This window comes from Otolemur garnettii, unplaced genomic scaffold, assembly GCF_000181295.1.
Source record: "Otolemur garnettii isolate 467f Iridium unplaced genomic scaffold, OtoGar3 scaffold00159, whole genome shotgun sequence".
NCBI classification, from domain to species: Eukaryota; Metazoa; Chordata; class Mammalia; order Primates; family Galagidae; genus Otolemur; species Otolemur garnettii.
In genome coordinates, this window is record NW_003852554.1 from 3,558,056 (window position 1) to 3,580,850 (window position 22,795).

At 40.4% G+C, this 22,795-nt stretch overlaps 1 protein-coding gene and 1 non-coding gene across 3 annotated transcripts in view; both read left to right on the top strand.

Annotated features, from left to right (window-relative positions):
• The window catches only part of AGBL4 (ATP/GTP binding protein like 4), a 1,282,996-nt gene that overhangs the window by 855,099 nt on the left and 405,102 nt on the right, over nt 1-22,795 (top strand). The window lies entirely within an intron of this gene.
• LOC111728464 lies at nt 9,217-9,320 on the top strand. Its single transcript, XR_002775746.1, has one exon. It is a non-coding gene; the product is annotated as a U6 spliceosomal RNA (small nuclear RNA).

The window sequence follows — 22,795 nt, forward strand, 5'->3', positions numbered from 1 at the left end:
TTCGTGAATTGAGTGCACCTGGATTGATTTTGCATCTTTGCAATCGTGAGTTGTGCTGCAATAAACATTCAAGTATAGATGTCTTTTTGATGAAAAATCTTTTTTTCCTCTGAGTAAATATCGAATAGTGGGATTTCTGGGTCAAATGGTGGGTCTACTTTTAGTTCTTTGAAGAATCTTCATACTGTTTTCAATCAAGGGCATACTAATTTATAGTCCCACCAACAGTACACAAGCATTCCTTTCTCTCTGCATCCATGCCAGAATCTATTGTTTTGGACATTTGATAAATGTCATTCTAAAAGGGATAAGATGGTAGGTATCTCATTATTGTTTTAATTTACATTTTCCTGATGACTAGTAGGACATTGAGCATTTTTATATGTTTATTGGACATTTGTCTTTCTTCTTTTGAAAAACTTCTCTTCATGTCTTTTGCCCACTTTTTAATAAAGTTGTCTTTTACCTTGCTGGTTCACTTGAGTTCTTTGTCAATTCTGGTTATGAGCCCTTTATTCAGATGTGTAGCTTGTGAATTATTTTTCCCTTTCTGTAGGTTATCTATTTGCTCTGCTGATTGTTTCCTTCACTGTGCAGAAACTTTTTGGTTTAATCAAATCCTATTTATCAATTTTTGGTGTTGCCATGATTGCTATTGCAGTTTTCTTCATAAATTCTTTGCATAGGCTGATATCTAGAAGAGTTTTACTTATATTTCCCTCTAGAATTCTTATGGTTTTATTCTTTAGATGTAAGTCTTTTATTCATCTTGAATTAACTTTTGTGCATGGTGAGAAGTAGGGGTCCTGTTTCATTCTTCTATATGTGGCCATCCAATTTTTCCAGTACCATTTATTGAATAGGGCTTCTTTTTCATAGTGTACATTTTTTCTGGCTTTGTTGAAGATCATTTGATTGATTGTAGGTAGATGATTTTATATCTGGGTTCTATTTTCTGTTCCATTGTCCCATTGGTCTATGACTCTATTTTTGTACCAATACAATGCTGTTTTGGTTACTATAGCCTTGCAGTATAATCTGAAGTTGATAATATGCCTTCAGTTTTGTTCTTTTTGCTTAAGATTGTTTTGGCTATTCAGGCTATTATCTGGTTCTTAAAAAGTGTAGAATTATTTCTTCTCGATATGTAAAGTATGACTTTGGTAATTTGATGAAGATTGCATTGAATTTGTAAATCACTTTGGGTAGCATGTACATTTTAACAATGTCCATTCTACTTATCTATGAGCATGCTATATTTTTCATTTGTTTGTATCCTCTGTGATTTCTTTCCCCAGAGTTTTGTAGTTCTCCTTGCACAGATCTTTTACCTCCTTGATTAAGTACATTCCTAGGCATTTTGTTGCATTTTAGCTGTTGTTAATGATATTAAGTCTTTAATTTGACTCTCAGCTTGACTGTTTCTAGTAAATAGAAATGCTACTAGTTTACATACACTGATTTTGTAAGCTGAGTCTTGTGCTGAACTTACTTATCAATTACAGAGACTTTTTGTGACCACCCTATTTAATTAGCTCCTCTCCTTTTCTCTCACTTTCTATCATATGTATTATCACTCTATTTCCTACATATCTGATATTACTTTTGTCTGATGTTGTCTTATTCATTCTCTTTATCAATTGATTGTTGTCCAGTCTCAAATATAACATAAACTCCATGAAGGCAAGACCTTTTTTGACAAGCTTATGTCCTTAATGTCTATCACAGGGCCTGACAGTTAGTAGATATTTGGTTAATATTTGCTGTATGACACAGAACAAATCTTGCATGTTCTTGCTCATATGTTGACACTAAACACTGAAAACAATTGATCTCATGGAGACAGACTAGCGTGATGATTACCAGAGATGAGAAAGCGTAGCAGAGAAGGGATTACAAAATAGAGATGGTTGATAGGTGCAAAAATATAGTTTGATATTTAGAATGAATAATATTTGATAGCTCAACAAAATGACTATAATCAACACTAATTTAGGGTATACTTTAAAATAGCTAAAGTAATGGGTTTAGAATGTTTCTAACACAAAGAAATGATAAATGCTTGAGGTGATGGATGCCCCAGTTACCCACATTTGATTATTATACATTATATGCCTACATCAAAATATCACATATACCCTATAAATATGTACAACTATTATGTGTGCATAATAATGAAATATACAAATAAAAAAGAAATGCAAAAAAAATTTCTAGCTGAACAAATGAATTTAAAAATGAACAAATGAATGGATGACCCTAAAGGTTACACCCTTGAAGTCATTTTCTGGGCAGATGCACATATTCCATTAATACTATTATTTCTTTCTTGACTGTCATTCAAAATCAGTATTGTTTTTAGTAATGACCTTTCAAATCCATTCTCAAGTTGTACAGCAAAAAGGACAGGAATTATGCAAAACTGAGTTTCAGGTCTATATTTCTCTATTTATAATTTATGTAACTGTGGCAAATTATCCAACTCTTCAGAGCTTTTATTTTTTCATGTTTAAAATAGAGATGTTAATACTTCCCTCATAAAATCATTATAGAGACGAGTACAATAAAATGGTCCTCTTGATACTTCATGTAAATTTTCCTATTTGTTCAACATTCTAGTCAAAAATATTGACCACAGTTAAGGTAATGTCTTAGTCAGTTTGGGCTGCTATAACAAAGTACCATAGACTGCTTGGCTTATAAACAATAGAAATTTATTTCTCACAGTTCTAGAGTCCAGAAGTCTGAGATAAGGTTATGTTAAGTCTCAAATTCCATCTGCTTCTTGTATTCTCACATAGAAGAAAGGAAATGAGGAGAACTCTCTTGTGTCTTTTATAAGAGCATAATCTGATTCACAAGTGTTCCACCCCAATGACTAATTACCTCTCAGAGGTCCCACCTTCTACTACCATCACATTGGGGTTAGAATTTCAACATACAAATTTGGGACAGATACAAATGTTCAGTCCATCACAGGCAATTTGGTCTACTGTGTGGACTGGGTAAAACACAGTACTTCCCCTCCAATTCTCTTCACATGTGGTTGATGAAGTTACCTTTATCCAAAATCCTAAGGATCTCACCAGAGAGGATATTCTTCCAGAAACTGAGATGTAATTAAGTACATATATTCCTACCTCCTAACGGTCTGGCCATCTGTGCTAGTCTATACTGACTGTAGTAAGAGATAAGAGAGCTGAATCCAGTGTCAGTTCTGAAACTGACATCTAAGTTACTTCTCTTCTCTTGGACCTAAGATATTTTTAAATCTCTAAAATGAAAAGTTCAGACCAGATAACTTATACAGTTTCTTCAGGTCTTATATGACATGAGTTTGCTTACACATTTGTATCTGGATTTTCAAGGTTCCTGAGAAAAGTCTGTTGTACAATGTTATGTTATGACTGTAAGTACCAAGACATAATTAGAGGAACTTAAATAGTAGGTAGGGTGGTGAGAGGTGGGGTGAAGTAAGACAGAGAATTGGAGAGACCCTCAGGGCAAAAGCAATATTAAAATAATAGCAAGATAGGGCAGATTTTAAAATTGTCTAAAGGACAAAATGTGGGCATAGCTGATATGGCCTAGCCAGGAGACTAGAAAAGGGAGCTGAGAACCTTAAAGGTGGGTCCTGATGAATCTTCATTGATGTCATTGGCTCAGGCTGACTGCTCTTTAAAGGCCTAACACCCTTCTCATGTACTTATTTCCAGCATGACATTATGAAATCAGACCATCAAATATTAGTCATTCTTTGAGCCATTGGCACTGCTGAGCTTTAAGGATACAACTAGTATCAAATATATTCCCACCCATGGGAAGTTTACACTGCTTGCAATTACTTATGTTTGGCCAGCTGGTGATCTTGAGCAAGTTATTTAATCTCTCTCTGTCTCATTTTTCTCATTTCTTATAATGGGTTCAATGATACTACTTTTCTCTAAGATTATTGTCAAGATTGAATATGTTAATATATGATACACACATACAATACATTGCTACAGTATGCAGAACTCAGAGTGTATTTATAAAATAATCTTTATCTTTGTTTCCTATGTATAGGTTCAGAGCTATTTACAGAGATAAACTTACCCTGCCCTGGATGAAAATTATTTCCCTTTTAGGCAATAGAAAGTCCTTCACTTTAATTAACAAACTCGGCTTCAATTCAGTAATTAAAAATGTCCAATCCCAGACAATAATCAAAACTCTGGACTTGATTTAGTGTTGTCATTTCCCGTACCTCATCCCCCAGCCGAGGCCTGTTTGCAGTTGGGAGCTTGTAGGTTGGGGTAGAGTACTGGCCCTTCACTCATCTCTTCCCCTCAGCTCACCAAGGTTGAAGTGGGAGAGTACAAAGGGAACAGAGGATCTCACTGGCCAGGCATTCTCTTAAGCTGTCTTCGAGCTCTCTGGGCCTGGCAGATGTTTGCAGCCGACACCCTCTCCTGTGGGTGCTTTCTTGCATTCTTTGGAGGTTCTTCTGTTCAAGGACAACCATCATTTGGGGAATGTGTCCTGTTCTTCCTACTGTCACTGCCCCCGCATTTCCTGCTTTTTCTGGTTATCTGCTGTATATCCTGCGTAGACTCCGTGAAAGAGTTCATATGGTATCAAACTGATTCTAATTGCCATGAACTCCACATCTGCTCAGAATCTATCACTTTGGCAAGCATTGAGATCATCAGCCAATCTCAGTATAGCTACTTCACTTTTTTTCACAGTCTTTTGCTCAATAGATTTCTCAGGAAAGAGTCAGAAATCAGCCCACTGCGTTTTCCTCTCCCTGTGTGAGGTGAGGGAAGAATTACTCCTCTGGACCCTTCTTGAAAGTATATATAGCATGTGCAACTCCAGGCTCAAAAAATCCTCTTTATAAAACCCTCCTTTATTTCTGACCCTCTTTTCCTTTAGATTCTTGAAGTGAACAAGGAGTTTCAAGAGCCTTATACTCTCTTTCTAGATATGTATTTGGAGATTCTGTACAAATTCTGACATTTCTTCACAATACAGCATTCCTCATTTCCTAGTGCTGCAGATGAAACATCCACTGTAGACTCCTGTAGCACAGAGTGAGTGCACAATACATGTTACTGTCACTATTCCAAGCCCCTTTCTCATCACCCTAAATCAACATCCTTTTCGTTTTTTTAAACTCTCATGTGTTTATCTCTTATGTCAATGGCCAGGAGGGCAACAGTGCCTTCCACGGTCGTTAGCTGTCCTTCCTTGGCTCCACTGTTTGGTACCTACTAAGCATCAAAGAACTCTCGTTGTACTAAATGCCACATGAATAAAGGAATGAATGCCATCATCAAGATCCCTCAGAAAAGGCATCATTGCCTCACCTTTGTTCTTTCAGACACATTTATTTCTCTGAAATTGGTGAATCAAAAAATGCAAGACAGTGAAAAAATAGATGATGTAATTTTTGGAAAATGATGGCTTGGAGATGGATGAAGGCTAAATTAAAGCAGCTGTTTATTGAGCCCATTAGCAGGGGAGGAGGACGTGATAGATCTCAGGAAACAGCAGAAACGCTGGGGTTTTCAGAAGAAATCTGAAAGCAGATGGCAAGTGGATGAATCAGTGAAAGGCGGCAAAACTATCTACAGAGTGGCAGCGCTCAGCAAGGGCAGCTGCGGCAGGCAGGCTGTCACTGGGACTCAGGGAAAGAAAGACAGGCTGAAAAGACCAAGGCAGCAGGAGCACAGGGAGAGCAGGGGGCTAGGTTTACAAACTGCCAACAAAGCACAAGGGAAACGTGGGAGAGCTGGAGCACTAGATTCTTCAGGAAGGGATCTGCTCTGTCCCATCTGTGACGTTGCTTTGCTGTGTGTCTTAAACAAATCTTTGTCCTCTCTGGGCTTCTCTTTCTACATTTGTAAGTGAAAAGATACATCCAAATCTCCTCTAAGGACCTGTTTTCCAGCCTTTGTGAAAAATCATCTTTGCTTTTGTGGGACGATGTTAAGAAAGATTTTTCACTTTCATTTCCATGTGTTTCTAGGATGTACCTTATTATTCACCTGGGTTTAGAAGCTGCCATTTTTTTTTAATTAAAAAGAATGAGAGACAGAGAAATGGAAGGAAAGAAGGGAGGGAGGGAAGGAGAGCAAGGAGAAAAAAGAGAGAGAGAAAGAAAGAAGGGAGGGGGGCATTGCCTGTGGCTCAAAGGAGTAGGGCGCTGGCTTCATATGCTGGAGGTGGCAGGTTCAAACCCAGCCCTAGCCAAAAACTGCCAAAAAAGAAAAGAAAGAAAGAAGGAAAGGAGGGAAGAAGGAAGGAGGGATGTCATACTTCAGTGTGAGATTGCTCAATCGGATAATGTTCTTATCGGCCCTCACCTGAAATCAGTTACATTGAGGGATTGGGTTGTGCGATTAGAGTGACAATCCTGGTAATATGTTGCATTTTGAGGTGTAGTAAAGGCACTGGTGAATTAATACAGTGAGAAGCTTAGGCTGGTATTTATTTATTCTTTTTTTTTTTTTTTGAGACAGATTCTCACGCTCTTGCCCTGTGGTAGAGTGCCATGGCATCATCATAGCTCACAGCAACCTCAAACTCCTGAGCTCAAGTGATCTTCTTCCCTCAGCCTTCTGAGTAGCTGGGACTACAGACACCTGCCATAATGCCTGGCTAATTTCTCTTTTTAGCAGAGACAGGGTCTCACTCTTGCTCAGGCTGGTCTCAAAGTTGTGAGCTCAGGTGATCCACCTGCCTTGGCCTCCCAGAGTGCTCAGATTATAGGCATGAGCCTCCGGACCCGGCCTTGAACAGACAATTATATAGGTATACTGTGTATTTATCTATTTATGTCTTCATTCAGCAAATACTACAGCACGGGTCAGGCCTTATGCCCTCGGGTATGTATTCAGAGTTAAGGAGCACCAAGCGTTCACTGCACAGTATGATCAGTGCTGCCAGCACACGTGTCTAAAACAATCAGAAGACTTTCATGAGGGTAAAATGACTTCTGAGACATAGGAGAATTGTAAGGGGTAATGGAAGAGGTGAATATTGAGCTACCCACAGAGGGCTTGACTTCAGTAGGAACTCTTTCAGTGGGAATGGCATTTGTGATGTGTAGAACAGAAGTTCAGAGGAAGAATATCTATTCACATGTTCAGACCAATGATAAAAGTTAGCTTACATTCACTGAGCTCATACTCTGCACCACGTACTAGTCTAAGGACTTTGTTTGTATTAACTTGTTGAATTCTCACATTCCCCATTTTTCAGATGAGAAAAGTAAGGCCCAAAGAGGTTAAGTAACTTCCAAGATCATGTAGCTAATTAGTGGTAGAGGGGGGGATTTGAGCCAGAAAGGCTAGCTCCAAAGCTGCTCTACTGACTGTTAATGTTGCCTCTTGACAGTAAAAAAAGGTCAATGTCATACATGTTGGGGAGCACTTGTCAATAGAGCAGAGTCAGATTTTGAAAAAGAAAATTTGTTCAGAGTTTTCCCCTCTATTAACTGAGTATGTATTAGCATCAGAACAGAATAAAGCTGTCTCTTACAGTACCTCACTTGTTCTCACTTAGTGCACACAAATACCTGAGTAGCATGATGGGATCGACGGCTCTAAGCAGTTCCATAGCTTGCTTCAGGTCTACTGAAGGGGCTTGCAGGTCCACTGTGGTGTTTAGGCAAATGTGGCAGAACATGGGTGTGCAGAGGAATGCTGAGCCGCAGTGTACCTGGGAATCAGTGTGGTTCTGGAATCTTGGTGTGGGATAGTGTTGGGTTCCGATCCTGGTCATACTATTTCCCAACTGTGTCTCTCTGGGCCTCAGTTTCTTCACCTACAAAATGGAAATAGTAATCTCTGTGTTCCATGGATATTATGAAGCAAATAAGATGTGTGTAGATATATATGGAATGCCTGATTATTATTACTAAAACTGAAGGTTCGTGCCTGAGTTTATTTCAAGGGTTCTAAATTTTCTGTGAGCTTTGAAGGACTTTTCAGATGGAACCTCAATAATGTGGCAGCACCACAGAATAACTGCAGCTTCTCTCTACTCTCGAGGCAGAAAATGATGGAATAAAGAAGGAAAGAAGGTCATCTTTTTGCAACAATTATATAGTTTCCATGATTATCACCATTTGAGGTTCCTCCAGTTGGGTTTGAAGGGCTGTACACTTGATTTGCCCATTACAGTCTTGAACGTCTATGGATACTTTATGATGATGCCACCTGTTAGAAACCATAGTAGGGCATAACCCTGCACACTTCTCTGTGACTGTTTTCCTTACTTATGAAAAGAAGTGGTGTTTTCTAAACTAGCCCTGTGGTTTTGATTAGATTTTAGGGCCCTCCAAATCAGAGATGCTCCCTCCTTCTCAAAACCTTGTGGTAGGCTCGGCACCCGTAGCACAATGGTTATGGTGCCAGCCACATACACTGAAGTTGGAGGGTTTGAACACAGCTTGGGCCAGCTAACCAATGATGACAACTGCAACAAAAAATAGCCAGACATTGTGGCTTGCACCTGTGGTCTCAGCTACTTGGGAGGCTGAGGCAAGAGAATTGCTTAAGCACCAGGACAAGAGTTGGAGGTTGCTGTGAGCTGTGATGCCATAGCACTCTACCCAGGGCGACATAGTGAAACTCTGGCTCAATAAAAACAAACAAACAAACAAAAAAAAAACACTCTGTGGTAGTTAGACTTAGCAATAGAAAGAAATAAACTGAATTATGTCATGAATTATTATCATGTGAGACTTGATTCCCTCTGCCCTGCTTCTACCATATGTAACACTTAGAGTTGTTTTCCTTGGATATGAACCATTTTCTGAAATTTTACTAGGAAAAAGTCTGACCCAACAGAAAGATGGAGGGCAGGAGAGCATGGCACCCAGTGCTTACAGAAGGATCCCCCCATGGCCCTCTGATGTTCAGGGTCCAGGGCTGCTCCATGCTGCTGGGCTCTTCCTTCCCTTTGAATGAATTCCCTGTGAAGGGAATTCAGCTTCTACTGATGCTCTGCAGTCACTTCCATCCACATCATTTCCTCCTTTCTTCCTTTTCTCTCCTTTCTCTGCCTTCCTCACCTCCTCCTTTCTCAAACATGTCTGTGTATTTGTCAGAACCCCTGGAAAAGGTTCAAGTTTTAAGTTTCAGTTTTGATTTTTACCCACAAAACTTCCATTAACTGTGACTTTACTTATCCTTTCCTGCTTTCTGAGATGGAAAAGACATTTGGGTGCTCGCTTTGGCAGTACATATACTAACATTGGAATGATACAGAGATTAGCATGGGCCCTGTGCAAGGATGATGTGCGAATTCATGTGAAGCCTTTCTTATCAAAAAATTACGTCACTGAATTTTAGAGTTTGAATAACTAATTTTGAGAGCCAGGTGACCTTTTGAATGGCTGGTTTCAACTCAAAAGTGTGTCATTGATACGTAGTCTTTAGATGTAACTATTGGAGTGAGGGGCAAGAGGAACTTTCCCAGCTTCACCCATCTTAAGTACCTTCTCCTAGGTCTGGTGCCACCAATTCTAGACAGCCTATCACATAGGTAGTACCCTAACCAGTGTTTCCTCCTAAGGGGTATGTAATGAACAGGCGCATAGCTGTACCGTTCTTCTTCCCCAAAAGCTACTCATAGCCTCAAAAAATGCTTTCCACTCTTTCACTTCAGCTAGAAGTGGTAAAAATATCTTTTTCTGGCCTCATCATTACCACTTACTAACTGCACTTTGATCACATTGCTTGAACTCCGGTTGTCAATTTCCTCAGCTCTTAAATGGGCTCAGCAATCTCCGTCCTGCTTACCTCACAGTGACATTGTAATTATCAAGAGTCCTTTGAAAGCTGTAGATAGACTAGAACAGAGTTTTGCAACCTCAGCAGGATTGACATTTAGGGCTAGATAATTCCTTTGTGAGCTGTGCTGTGTGTTGTAGGATGTTTAGCAGCATCTTGGCCTCCCACCAGATACCAGATACCTCCTCCTAGATATAATAACTAAAATCATCCCCAGATATTGTCAGATGTCCCCTGCAGGTTAAAATTATCCCTGGTTGAAAACCACTACACCAAGGGTTGTTCAGTTTTAATGTTGTTGTTGTTGAATGAATTCAAATCCAAAGCAGAATGCCCCATTAGAAGAATGGGAGGTAAGATGAAGCACAAAATGGGGTCCCCATTTGCCTATATGGAAAAGGAGGGGACAAACCTAGAAGGTACCCAACTGATCTTCCTGATCTTGGCTGTGTCGCTGAGGCATTCTGTTGGGTCAGAGACAGGAAGATGGTTGAAAAGCAATGTCCAGCTTCCTATCAGCTCCAAAAGGCAAATCAACACCCAGCCTAATCCTTGCAGATCCCCAGCCTTCCATCCCCCTCCTGGAGGCCCCATTCTTGAGCTTTTAATTTGTTTTCACAGCAGTTTGAACAAATTGAATTTGTTAATTAAAGTGGTAAAATGAAATGCTGAGCATTATTGACTAGATGCTAATGCCATTAACGGGACTGAAGGAGAGGGACCCAGGCTGTCAATCGCTGCACAAATCAGATCAGCAGAGGCCACGGAGCACACTGTGCCTGAAGGCTGAGGGGCAGACCTGTTTGCGCATTATGTGATTTTGTCTTTATCAGTCAGGATCTGTAATTGCCAAGACCTTCTTTAGCAAATAGTTAACTCCTTTGTGCCAGGGCTTGTTCTATGTGCTGAGCATATACTGGTGAATCACATGAAACCCCACCTTGGAATCTTAAGGTCTGATGGGTGAAAGAAAGAAAGAGATGTGGCTCTAGCATAGCACATAGGCTTAAGAGTTTGGGTTTTGGAGGCAAACAACCTGGCATTCAAATCCAGACTGTGTCTGATAGCCAAGGTATGTGATTATACCTTCAGTTTCTTTTTCTGTAAAATAGGGATGATATTATGTAATTGTACCTCCTTAATAGGGTTTCCATACACATTAGAGGCTATAATCCAGGTAAGACATTTTACACAGTCCATGGCACAAGTTAAATGTTTAATAACAGCCATTATAAATGCAAATACATAGGGGAACATGAGAGAAGGGAGGGATTATATCTGCTTTCGGGAGATTGATTAAGGAGTCTTTGAAATGTGACACTTGAAGTTTGGCATTCCAGATGGAGAAATGGGAAAGAGCTTTAGAGGCAAAGAAAAGAATGTGCAATGCTATGCACATAAAAAAAAAAAAAAAGCCACTTTATTTGCGGATGGTAAAAGTCTGTGGAGATAGCCAAAGGGCTGGATTTGAAAGACACCCTATTCTCATTCTCCCCTTAGGTCTTCGCAGCTGCTGGGTCCCCTACTTGGAATAGTCTTCCACCTCTTCTCCTTGCCGACTTCTCCCTATTCTCCATTTAAATGTCACCTCCTCAGAGAAGTCAATCCTAACTACCCATTCTGAAGTAGGTCATTCTGTTCCCCTTTTAAAGATAGAACACTGCTCTCCCTCTTTAAAGTGTTTATTAAAATGTATAATTACATATTTTATCCACTTGTTTGCTTACTTAATTTCTGTCTCTTTCACTAGGCTGTAACTCCATGATAGCAGAGAACACATTCGTTTTTTGACCACTGGATAATCAGTACCCAGCACAGACAGGGCCTGGCATGTACCAGACACTAATGGTTGTTGAATGATTTATATACCGAAATCAGCAGATAAGATATAAGTGCTTTGGTTTTCATAAGCCTCAATCATTTTGGTCAATATCAAATGCATATTAATGAATCATTTAGGAATAGGAAGGGTAACTAATACTTGTTGAATACCTACTATGAGCCATGGACTTGAAGTCCTTTATTTCTAATCCTTCCAATAATCTTAGGATATAGGCATTATTGTCCCAATTTTAAGGATAAGGAAATTGAGACTCTGAGAAGTTAGGTTAATTGCTAACCTGGGTCCCACCCCAGTGCTCTGAAAGGCCTAAGGGCTTAGGACTATCCCAAAGAGGCTAAGAACCCAAAGCAGTAGGGACTTTAGTGATCTAGACCTGGGTTCTAGCCCCAGAGTCAGATGGTTAAAATTTTTCAGTAATTGCCTGCTCTTTGCACCATTTTACTGTTGAAAGTATAAACTTCATAATTAGGCAATTATAAGGTAAAACCTGATTTTATTCATTTATTTAATTTCAATTAAAGCCATCAAAAGTGATTTATTGATTACAAACAAAAAAAAAAAAAAAGAGAGAGAGAGAGAAAGCCACTTCTGTGTCAAATGTTTGTAAGCAACTTACCAGATGCTGGGCTCTGGGATAGCAGTTAGTGACTGCATGGGGAAACAGCATATCCTTGAAACCCATAATCAAAGTCTCAGGTCTGTAAATGCTTTATTTTATTTTGTAAAGGCACACCACACAATGAAAACACTAGTAACAAAGGAAAAAATAATTTATGAAACTGAGTAATAATGAAAGTGAATCATCAAAGGCCTGAATTTATTTATAATAGTTACAAAGCCATCAAGTGAAGATGAAGTTCATAGACGTAATCATAACAATAGTAATAACTAATAATAACTTCCCCCTATTCAAGTGTCAAAGTGTCATCACCTGACTCCAAAGCTAATCCCATTTCTCCCATTTTTTAGTCACGGCATCTTGAGGTTAATATTCTTATCTGCACAGCGAGTGCATGCCTTCTTCAGGCAGCTCTGCTAGAACAAGACCAGGTTGGAAATTGGAGGCTCAGATTCAGGTCCTATCTCTACCAGACTCAGGAAAATCTTATTTTCCTTAAGAGGGTGACTTCCCCAGAGAGCATACTAAGGGCAGAAAATCTCTGTTCTTACTCTAGCACTTGCTTTACCCATCTGTCAAAGATTGAGGTCAGACTGTATGCTTGCTCTACCTAGATATAAAAGATAGTGAGGGCGGTGCCTGTGGCTCAGTGGGCAGGGCACTGGCCCTATATACCGAGGGTGGTCATTAGGCCCAGTCCCGGCCAAACTGCAACAAAAAAATAGCCAGGCGTTGTGGCAGGTGGCTGTAGTCCCAGCTACTTGAGAGGCTGAGGCAAGAGAATTGCCTAAGCCCAGGAGATGGAGGTTGCTGTGAGCTGTGTGATGCCACGGCACTCTACCAAGGGTGATAAAGTGAGACTCTGTCTCTACAAAAATAAAAAATAAAATAAATAAAATAAAAAATAAAAGATAGTGAGTTTTGTAGGCATCATTAAGGGAGATTCCCAGCTGTCCTTAAGAATTAGACTAATTCTGAGGGAATTTTCTAAGCTTTTCCTTGAAATTGCTGAGGAATCTTAGGAAAGTGACTTAACCTGAGACAAAGTTTCTTCATCTATAAAATGGGATAATTTTATGCACTTAGCACGGTTTCCTAAGAGTACAAAATGAATAAAGGAAGAAGGTCTGTGCAAACGAACTATAAATTGCCACAAACAAGACTGGAGTGGTTCATTCTCTGCCATATAGCCAATAAAGAGCCTTAGCCAGATTGGGGGTAGCTACTTCAATACCAGCAAGTGCTTGAGCCGTTCTTGACTCAAAGCTGCCTCAGTGTTAGAATCCTGAGCTGTGTGGGGCTGAGGAGATTGTAAGAGCCCATTGAGCCTGCTGCTCAGACAGCACTTCTGTAGCAAATTCCAGTTGGCTTTTCATGTCCCTTTTGGGCTCAGATAAGATCTCTGTGAAGCTTAGCCTGGCCTGTCTATTGTCATCACAGAGGGTGACTTCCCCAGAGAGCATACTAAGGACAGAAAATATAATGAGCGACTACAGAAAGGCAAACGCTCTCACGTGATGAAAAGAGAAGGCAGTAAATCTCTCTTTTTTTTTTTTGTAAGACCAGACAACCTGACTTTAGTCCTGAGCATTAGGGTTTGAAGTACTGAATGAACTATACCTCTGAGCCCTATCTAGATCAGACCCAACGAGTCAGGTAAATTGCCACTTGGAAAAGCTAGGCTGGACAACATGTCTGAGGTGGCTGGCAACAAATACTGAACCCTAGAACCCTGCCTCCCCTTCCCAGTCACAGGTAGCAGTGGGGCAAAGCACAGAGGCCAGAACTGAGCGTGCACCGTCTGTGGGTAGGCTGATCCCAGAGAGACGCAGAGCATTAGCCGAACTCCACTGCTCATTCTCCCATTGTCACCGCTGATTAACTTACCCCCACACCCCAGGAAGGCTCTGGTAAGGGAAGAAATGAGGCAGGGAGCAGGGGAGGAAGGTTATTACTCTAGTGGGGCTTCCTCCATCTTGAAACACATCCATAACCAATGGAGAGACACTGGCATGTTTAAACAGTATAGTGACATAGTGAAATTTATGTTTTGGAAATAATACTCTAGAATATGAATGGAAGATGGATTTGAATTCAAAGGGGAAAATTCATGGCTTCCTAATTGTTTAGCAAGCTATAGCGAAACTTTAATGACTGAATCAATATTATCGGCACATTTATACTCTCAGAACTTAGCATGCTTAACATCTGTGTTGAAGGAATGAATGAACAATTGAAAATATGAAATAGAGCATTGGCTTACAGAGGCAAGGCACAGGGCCAGTGATTCAGATAAGCACACCAAAAGCGTGAGCATACAGGGGAACGTGGAGAGATGGCTAATGTAACTGAACAGAGTTAGGATCTCAAAGGCACTAACTACAAGAACATGAAATTAATGTTTTAGGAGTTCTGGAGAATGGATGAGACTCAGAACTAAGGCAGTTGGCATGGGAATAGAAAAGAAGAGAATGAACTAAAAAATTCTTTGGAAATTGATTGCAGGGATGGAGGTGATTAAAGTATCTCAGAGGATCCTAGGTTGTGTGTCCTTTCCTGGGAGGAAAATCATGCTACCTAAAGATAATTTGTTATTGAGACTATTTTTTTTTTTACTTTGAGGTGCCTGTGGGATATCTGGGTGGTTGTGTACAGTGTGCAGTTGCCCCTTAGGTCTGGAGCTCAAAAGAAAGGACTTATCTTCCCACCAAGCACTCCTCCTATGGCTAAGGTGAACATACAATTTATCTTCCACATTTCACTTTTGAGAGTGAAAGGTGGTACGATTAATAATTATACTGGGACAAGAGATGCACACAGTGGGACATGTGGTCACCCAGCCTTGCTGTCCTGATCATTAGTGTGCTGCCCATCACCAAGCCCCAGGAACGCCTCCTGGTGAGTCACACCCCACCTGGCATAAAGGCTGAGTGTCTTCAACCCACTCCTCTCTCAGAAAGCAAAGCCTCTCAAGTCAGCCCGTAGACACATACATTATTGAATCATTCAGCCTAGGGTCTCCAGGGATATTGAACCTATTCTCAATCCTTTACCATTAGATAAACATTAGGGAAAAGAAAGGGAATTAAACCTTTCTGCAGCTCCCCAGAGGCACTTACCAAAATAGGCTACCTCGTCAAAACAGCATTTAACTAAATGGGTGAGCAACATCAATGAGGGATCCTGGGGAGAGAGGCTTGGGCTCATGCTGAGAAAGCAGCAAAGGGAACCGGGAGGATGTGATCAGCTCTCTGGCCGTGAGACTACAGAGGGCACAGCTAAACCCAGGAAAGATGGCCTTCCCCTAACTCCCTCAGCAGAGAAGATGCCTCCCCTTGGGCAAGGTTAAGTGGGGATGACTGGAAATACGATAGCAACAGTTAATATGTGTGCTACTTTACATTTCCACCAACAGTTTTCCATCTGGCATTTATTTTGATCTTTAGCAGAAGCCTGACAAGAAAACAGGGAAAGAATTACTATCCCCATTTCATGGTACTGGAAACTGAGGGTCAGAGAGGTAAAGTACCTTGGCTATGGTCACACAGAGCTGCCTCCTATTAGCACATAGAGCTGGTTGTAGGAATAAGGCTCTTTGGACTCAAGAAGACTCCAATGCTGCTTCAGGGAAAGAGGAATACACTTGTTCTATGTCCCCACAAGCCCCAGGTCTGATGGGTAAAAGCAACAGGGAGCAGAGTCCAACTTAATAAAAGGGAGAAATCAGTTGCCTACTAATGATATGGGCTGCCTTGTGAGGTAGGGGGTTTGAGGTCTCTGGATGAATTTAAGGGAAAGTTGGGTGGCCATTATATTTTAGAAGAAACTCTCTGAGCTGAATATGAAGTTGAACTAAATGATCTCTAAGATAGATTTTATAAGTATTTATTGAACATCATTGTCTGATAAATATCTCACACAGTGTGGCCATAAAGTTCATGTGCAATTTAAAATAGTTTTCCCCAGGGCGGTACCTGTGGCTCAGTGGGTAGGGCACCAGCTCCATATACCGAGGGTGGCGCATTTGAACCCGGCCCTGGCCAAACTGCAACAGAAATAGTTGTGTGTTGTGGCGGGTGCCTATAGTCCCAGCTACTCGGGAGGCTGAGGCAAGAGAATCGCCTAAGCCCAGGAGTTGGAGGTTGCCATGAGCTGCGATGCCATGGCACTCTACAGAGGGCAAGAAAGTGAGACTCTGTCTCTAAAAATAAATAAATAAAAAAAATAGTTTTCCATTTGAAATTACACATGAACTTTATGGCCACCGTGTATATGTATGTATACCACGCATCATATATATGCTTATTCATGTGTGTTCTCTCTCCCTCTCTCTCACACACAGGCATGTGCGCACACATACACACACACATCTTTATTTCATTTTCGGAATAACCACGGAAGGTAGAGCTCATGATTAACTCTATAGAGGGAAGAACTGAGTCTCTATGATGGTAATACACTTGAAATAATTTGATGATAATTGAGGCCTTTCTTTAAAGACCCACATAGAATCTTTGTGTAAAACAGAGAAGAGGAGAAAAGGTAAGCCTTTTTTGCCTGACCTATAAGGTTACTAAATACTATTTTCCAGAGTGCTGTATGCATGTGTGTGTGTGTGTGTGTTTATGTATTTCTCTAAACTGCAATCACATGTTGTTTTTGTTTGTTTGGCTGCGATTTTGTGTTTGTTTATTTTTTGGTGAAGGAGTTGTGGGGGGAGGGGTTAAAAAAACTACTTAAGGACTTTCATATCTAGAAAAATACTCATTAAAAAGGTTTAGAGCAGTAAACAGCAGAAAGGTAACCTTTAAGTGTCATTTCCTGCCACAGCTAAGAAATCCTTATAGTACAGGGGTCACTCTTTGCCATGGTGGCCTGGACTTTTTGAAATAATGTCATACCAATTTACGAGATGCTTCATTTTTTACCTTGCACTTAGGTTAACTTCTGTACACAGTTTCCCTGGCAACTACATAATTGCAGGAAACAATTCCTTTCTCCTGGGTCTTATTTCCACCAAATACGCAACAAGAACAACTTTTGTTCTTACAACATTAAAAGAGCATCTGTGGAAACAGAAATGCCATCTTCATTCTTACAAATTCAACGAGTAATAGTGCCTTTCCATTCCTGGGCATTTTCTTTCCATTAATTTTATCAGTCTTTTACATAGAAAACATTAGACTAAAAAAATACATTTTTAAAGGGTAAGAAAAGCTCCATAACACAGTTTTTTCTTCTCCAACCCTGTGGTTGTGAAATTACTAAGGTTTAATTAAATTTTCAAAGATTTCTTTCAGGGAAGACATACTGTACTGTCCTGCACACCCGTGTCTCCCTCATTTGTGTCCTGGGGTAACCAAGGGGCAATCAGGCAGGAAGGAGGCAGGCAGCTTGGTCTGGCAGGGGTCAGGTACCCACTGCATGTTGCCCAGGAGGGACCCCCTGAGTGGATGAAGTAGAAGCCCTAGAGTCCCTTTGGGCAGTCAGATAGGAAACCTACTTTATAGGGAACTCACTCCCCTATACTCTCCGGGAGAAATGCATGAAGAAGAGCTCCAGTATGGGAGTCAGGAGGAGAAGAAGGTAACTACATTTATTCAGTTTAGTCAGGCAGTAAAGAAATGAACAAATAAACCATATATAGCGTGATGTCAGATTCCGTGAAGAAAAATACAGCAGGGTAAGAGACAGAGTAGGGTGAGGGCTATGTGGGATAGAGTGGGAAGGGAAAGCTGTCTAAGCAGGTGACATTTTAACAGAGATCTGAATGGAGTGAGGGAGTGAAGGATACGTGGAGAGAGAGTGTTTGCTACCACTTAGTACCTGCTTTCTTATGAGGAATGATTTTACTCATCGTTATCAAGGAGAGAATCTGTCTGGCTCCCAAATGTGCCATGTTGTTGCACACCAACTTTGTAAATCTTTAAACATGGAAATTCATGCCCTTGTGTTGGAGTTTTTGCTTAATTTTTTTATTTTTGAAAACTGATATCCAAAGCCATTTCTAGTTTATCATACACTGGTCTCTTTGTCTCAATATCATCTTCTGGTCTCCATACAACCATTCGGAGAATAATCTGAGTAGCAATCATTGAGATGACACTTAACAGTTTTTGAGCCTCAATTTCTTTATCATAAAAAGTAGCTAATGATATCTACCTCATAGTATGAGTATGAAGATTAGACTATGCATATACAAAACTTAGCAAGTGATAACTTTATAGTGAACCTTCAGAAAATAATACCTATTGATATTCCAGATCTGCCATGAAATTGCTGTAAACATTGGGCAAGTCACACAGCCTCTGGCACAATGCCTAGCTCATAACAGACATTTAATGAGTAATTAGAGAATATAATCATTGAATAAATGAATGAGCGTATTAACTATCATGGGCTCCCATTTCTGTTTTGTAAAGTGAAGGAATTAAATTCAAAAATGGTAATGACAAAATATTTACAACATGCAATATACAAGCCCTTTTACATGTACAATCCATTTTAATCAGCCTGTGGGCGTTTACTCACCTAACTCCTTATCCTGGAGATGTGGAATTTGAAGTTCAGAGATGGAAGAGGACCAGCATGTTTCTATACTGTTACTCTTCATCCTAAAGTAACTATGAGATTGAATTATTTACCTCATATCAAGATTTAATTTGTGAAAATCATGTTGACTATTTAGGTTGCTATTTTGCAATTCTACTATGGCAAATCATAGTAGCAGTCAAAAAAACTTAAAGATGGGGGCCTTAATGGCTTAAGAGCAGCATATATGACATTCAAAAAGAAAAAAAAGTCCTCTTTGATCTATACAGGCATAGGAAAAGGAGCAGAAGAAACAAGAGAGTTGAAATTGTTATTAGGGAAGAAATAAGTAGGAAATTTCTCCAGATGGCAGAGTATGCCAAGCAGAAGTCTAGTCTGTGAATTGAAAGGGAGCCTGAACTAAGCCCTTAATCCCTTACACATGTCTCGTCTTTTCAAGTTTACAAAGCTCCTTCTCATCTGTGATCATATTTGGACCCAAATGTAGCAAGCTAAGTAAAGAGGGTCTGACGAGGTTGATCTGGCTAAAGGACTACTCCAGAGAGACTGGCCAGTTAGCCAGCCCTCATTTCATAGGGACTGGATAATCTTCAGTTATAGCTCAATGTATTGAAGTTAGACAGGAGACGTGGCCTGCCCAGTGAGCGGGTGTACATCTGGTCGCATGTCCCAGGAGGCCTATACCAAGGCCCAGACGAGCAAGGCCACACTTGCTGAGTTCTTTCCTTGGTTCCCTACTATCATGAAATCAGAGAAATGCCTAACATGGCAGAATAAGATGTAATGCTGATTATCTGGACTGACCAATATAAAGAAGGAGACGAATCATGATGCTAGAAGCTGGAAAGATCTCTAGAAAATTAGGATTCAGAAATGGGTCAGGGCAAGTAGTTCCAGGATACCCTATAAAAAGTGACAGTGTTGGATACACCCTGAAATGCAGAAACAACATTTGGATTAATAAACACGTGGATTAATAAATTGCGGTATATGTATACAATAGTGTACTATTCAGCCACTAAAGAAAGACAGAGATTTTGTATCTTTTGTAACAACCTGGACAGCTTTAGAGAATATTTTCCTTAGCAAAGTATCACAAGAAGGGAAAAATAAGCATCATATGTACTCAGTTCCAATTTGAAACTAGAAGAAGATCAACAAATACATGGTTGCATGAGAGAAAGCAAAATTAAATTCAAAGGGGGGTGGGCGAGTTCTCGTATAAGGGGCACAGTGCACGGATATAGGGCACACTTCCTGGGTGAAGGGCTCCTGTACAATGTGGACTTGAACCTTACAAAGGCAATGTGTGTGACCTACTTGTATGTACCCTTGTATTAATCTGAAAAAAAAAAAATGACAGTGTTGGAATTCCACTTTTCTTTTCTTTCTTTTTCTTTTTTTTTTTTTTTTTTGCAGTTTTTGGCCAGGGCTGGGTTTGAACCCACTACCTCCAGCATATGGGGCCAGCACCCTGCTCCTTTGAGCCACAGGCACCATCCTGGAATTCCACTTTTCAACATTGTCAGTCCTACGCACTTTATCAGATGCCGAGAATACGATGATTGAGCAAACACACGTGATCCCTGACTTCATGGAGTTCCCAGTTAAGATAGGCATTAATTGAATGCATAGTAATAAGCCATGAAAGTTGCTACAAATTCTTATCAGAGATTGTAATAGAAAACCTGTTATAATTTCCAAATTCAAGGGTGCCACCCCTGAGGGAGTGATTTTGAGCTGAGTTTAAAGTATAAGCTGATTTTTTAGAAGATGCAGGAGGGAAGTCAATAGACAAAATTGCTCTAAGAAAAAAGAATAATGGGAGCAAAAGCTGAAGGGCAGAAGGTAGTGTGGTTTGGTTTTGAACAGAGAGGTTACAGGTACGGCTGAAGCAAAGACGTTAAGGGGAAGATGAGACTTGAGAGGTAGATGATTCTGTATTATGCTTCGTCTTCTAGACCGTGGGACACAGTTTGCTCTTTTACCTCAGAGCCTTTGAGTAAGGGAGTAAAGATCAGATGTGTATTTTAAAAGGATAACTCTGTTGTGTAAAAAATGGATTGGGGAAGCTGGAGAAGTGCTTGAGACCAGGAGTTGGATACCAGGCTGGTGAACATAGTGAGACCCCTTCTCTACAAAAAATTAAAACTTTAGCCAGGTTGGTGGTACACATCTGTAGTCCCAGCTACAAGAAAGGCTAAGGCAGGGGGTTCACTTGAGCCTAGGAGTTCAAAGTTATAATGAACTATGATCATGCCACTGCACTCCCGTCTGGATAACAGAGCAAGACCCTGCCTCTAAATTTTAAAATAAAACTATTTTTAAAATGAAGAAAAAAAAAAAAACCAATGGGTTGGGGATGTGCCAACCTATGCAGTTTCAGACACTCATGAGCCAAAAGGACAAGAAAAAGATCCAGGTCTAGAGAAGATTGTTGATGAATGTGAGGGAAGTTTAGCAGAAAATGTGAATCTAAAATGCTAGCTGGTAGCATGACTGAAATCCCAAGGTTCAAAACTGGGTTTATGTCATTAAGACAGCCATTGAGAGCCAAGGCCTGGTCTGAAAGTAAAGGACTAAAATGTCACACAGCATAACCCTGAGGTCCCCAATCCCCGAAGGTAGACTGGTGCCAGTCCGCAGGCAGCCTGTTAGGCTCTGAGGCTCAGAGCTCTCCCTCTCTGCCCCACCTTCCTCAGTGGAAAATTAATGTTCCATGAAACTTAGAAAGAACCAGGCTGCACAGCAGGAGGTGAGCAGTGGGTGATCAAGCCAAGGGAGGCAGCTGCATCTATATTTACATATTTACAGCTGCTCCCTACCAGCTCACATCACTACCTGAGCTCCACCTCTCCTCTGCCTCTCCACCCACCACCACCACCCCCTGCCCTGACTCCTTCCACCCCTGTCCTGGAAAAATCATCTTCCATGAAAACAGTCCCTGATGCCAAAAAGGTCAGGGACTGCTGGTGTAACCTATGAGAACCTGTTAGAAGTGAAAAAATATTGTGGGAAAGAAATTTCTCAGTTCAGCAATTCCACATACCAGACAACAATATCTATTATCTCATTTACATTCTTATCTATCATTATCCTACTTTATAGGTGAGAAAACTGAGATTCAGATGTGTTAAGTGAGTTGGCCCAGAGCATTCAGCTAGGAAATGGAGCCAAGATTGTGTGAAGTCCATTGGATTCCAAGTCCAGTCCTCCTCTACTTCACCACTTTTTAAAATAAATGGCATCAAATTCGAGGAAAATAGTAAGCCTAAGGGAAAATGAGACCTATGGAAACAGCTGATTTTGTAATTTAACTAAACTGTCATGGAATTCCAAGCAGAACTTTATTACATTTTTATGCCAACAGTCTAAATTGAGCCCCAGGTCCATCTGACCCAACTATTTCCTTCCAGGAATACATATTAAAATTGGGGTGAGAGCCCAGAACAGTCGGATTCTGTCTCAAGGCACCTGTGCCAAGATTCTAGTTGAAATTTTTAATTGAGTTCAAATCCCTGTAAATGGGGATGTACTAATCCAAATGTTGATTAAGCTGCTAGAAGGATGTGGCTCTAATCCTAAGCTCCAGTAATGGGTTGTCTGTTCCTTCTAGCACTGTGCTGACTTCTCCCTACAGTTTGTGGGTGCTTCTAACAGAAGGCAAAAAGAAAGAAGAAGGAAGGATTGTGGCATTCTTGGTAAACATTTTAATGCTCTTAGCTCAGATAAATATATGGCTTTCAAAGCATTATCAGACCTTAAACTGTGCAGTTTTCAAACTCACTAAATAAGCAGAATGCACACTCTTAGATGTCATCACGATGGCTGACCATGTAGGGTGGCATTCTGGCACTTCACTGTGGACCCACATCATGAGCTGTGTAAGAAAACCTTTTTAGTCACTTTTAGTGGTTAAATGGCACATAGAAGGGTATCTGGAGAAAGAGATCATGGGTTTCATGGGAATACCATGGACTTTGGGCAAATAAGATT